The sequence below is a fragment of the Protobothrops mucrosquamatus genome, unplaced genomic scaffold (assembly GCF_001527695.2).
Source record: "Protobothrops mucrosquamatus isolate PMUCROS unplaced genomic scaffold, P.Mucros_1.0 scaffold77, whole genome shotgun sequence".
Taxonomy (NCBI): Eukaryota; Metazoa; Chordata; class Lepidosauria; order Squamata; family Viperidae; genus Protobothrops; species Protobothrops mucrosquamatus.
In genome coordinates this window covers 1,022,493-1,024,755 of record NW_015386454.1, presented here as the reverse complement: position 1 = coordinate 1,024,755, position 2,263 = coordinate 1,022,493, and the positions used below count along the sequence as shown (strand labels likewise).

General features: G+C 48.6%; 1 protein-coding gene across 1 annotated transcript in view; it reads left to right on the top strand.

The window, feature by feature from the left end:
* Positions 1-376: 376 nt before the first annotated feature.
* The window catches only part of NIPA2 (NIPA magnesium transporter 2), a 31,020-nt gene continuing 29,133 nt past the window's right edge, over positions 377-2,263 (top strand). The window contains exon 1 of the mRNA XM_015812288.1: positions 377-491. The gene's annotated coding sequence lies outside the window, so the exon portion shown is untranslated. The remainder of the gene's footprint in view (positions 492-2,263) is intronic.

Here is a 2,263-nt window from a genome sequence, read left to right as displayed (position 1 = left end):
CGCTTTGAGGCAGAGCAGCCACACCGGCTGCGGGAAAAGGGGGTTGAAGACAAGGCACACCGCGCGGCGCCAAAGGAGACCCAAGCCGCTTCCTCCCACGAAGCCCTCCTTCGGGAGGGAGAGGGCGGAGCAAACGGCACAGTGACTCTACCCGCGAGCAAGCAGCTTCCGCCAAACCGGTTGTTTTTTCTCGCTCCGCCTTTTCCGGCTGCGGTCGGTGTGAGCAGGAGGAAGGCCGGCGCGGGTTACTGGCAGCGCCCACGGAAGGCGATGCGCAACCCCAGTAGTACCTGAAGGAGAATCTCCATGGCGACGGTGGGAGTTTGGGAAGGTTCCTCGGCTTTCCCGTCCCCCGGCGGTGGTGGTGGTGGTGGTGGTGGTGGTGGAGACAATCGCCGTCCTTCTGCGGCTGCAGCGGCCGCAGCCCCTCTCGGAGCTCACGAGATGTGAGGACGGATCGCTGTCGCTGAAGGGAACGTCGCCCCGAGCAGGTGATTCCTTCTTCCTCACTTTCTTGCGGAAAAGAGAAGTAGCACCTCGGGAGGATGGTGCTGCGGGGAGTCGGCCGGCCGGCCGGCCTGCTTCCCCTCGGAGCTTAAGCTCTTAGTGGTCTTGGTGCGGTTCGGTCCTGGATCCCTGCTAATTGCTGCGTCTTGACAAATGCGCGCGTAGGAGACGCAGGGCACAAGTTAGAAGAGGCGCGCGGAGACCGCTGGGGAACTCAGACGGTGGCAGGTTTTTTTTTTTAAAGGGAGACTACTACCTTTATTCGATCTGGGCTTCCAAGTGAGATGTTCAAACGTCAAGCTGCCCTACTTTGGAATATTAGGAGGGTAATGGTCTGGGGGAAGTGGTTTCAGTCCCTTGATATATTAAAGCGGACTAGACGCAGGGGTTCTCAACCTTGGCAACTTTAAGACTTGTGGACTTCAACTCCCAGAATTCCTCAGCCAGTAAAGCTGGCTGAGGAATTCTGGGAGTTGAAGTCCACAAGTCTTAAAGTTGCCAAGGTTGAGCACCCCTGGACTAGAGCTATCTGGGCTTGAATTTTCTAGGTCCGCTGGAATTGAATTGCAGGTTTCAGCTGCAGCTTCATGAATTGAAAGTTGGCTCTTTTTTTTTTTTTTTGCTTCCTCTTCGGAGTATTACACAGTTCTTTTTGCTGTTTGTAAATATACCGCTGTTGCAATATCTGGAACTAAACGCCCTTGAACTGAATTTGGTTTACAACATACAACAGGCACCATATAAATATCATACACAGAATAGCCCAAAACACACAATCTGCTAGAGAGAAGTTCCCTGAAGATGGGCTCCAGCATGAAAGCTCGGATGACTAAACCTCTGGTTCCAGTGACCAACCCAGATTGGATCCTGAATTTGGTACACTTTTCAAGGACCAAGCATGAGATTGTGCAGTATCATGATAATCCTTTTGGGATTTAGCCATGTAAACTGTATAAAATTGTAAAGATCAAAGGAGGACAAGAGAGCTGAAAAGCTGATCTGCAAAGTTCAAAATTGTGTTAGATATTTTTTCTTCTAGCTGATTTTGTTTTCATCAGAATATTTGAAATAACGTGGGTTGGTGGTACTATGTGTTCCAAGATAGGGCATGATTTCATTTTTTATCAGTTTCCTTTCTTTTACTGCTGGCAAGATGCACGGACTTTGAGATTCCTATCTAATTTATATACCAGAGTTAGGGGGAAGGATACCAAGTAAAGGCTTACCTTGGAAGATAGTTGAAAATGACAAGCAGCCACATCAAGACAGGAAGCCAGGACCAGGCTGTACATTGCTAGAGAGAGCTTCAAGGAGAGGACATGGACATCCGATCCATTGGTTGTGATAGGAACTAACTAACTGGGCAAACCACTTGATCAAACTATCTCTCTAGACATGAGAAACTTCTAGGGCAGGGGTGTCCAAACTTTTTTCAAAGAGGGCCAGATTGGATGAAGTGAACGTGCTGGAGGGCCGAACATTTTTCCGAACATTCTTTCAACCATTACAATTAAATGCAAATGAATTATTTTATGCCTCTTTCCTCTCCCTCTCTTCCCTCTTTCTCTCTCTCTCTTTCCTTTCCCTTTCCTCTCCCCTCTCTCTTTCTCTTTCCTCTCCCCCTCTTTCTCTTTCCTCTCTCTCTTTCTCTTTCCTCTTTCTCTCTTTCTCTTTCCTCTTTCTCTTTCCTCTCTTTCTCCTTTCTTTCCTCTTTTCTTCTCTTTCCTCTTTCCTTCCTTTCTCTTTCCTTTCTCTT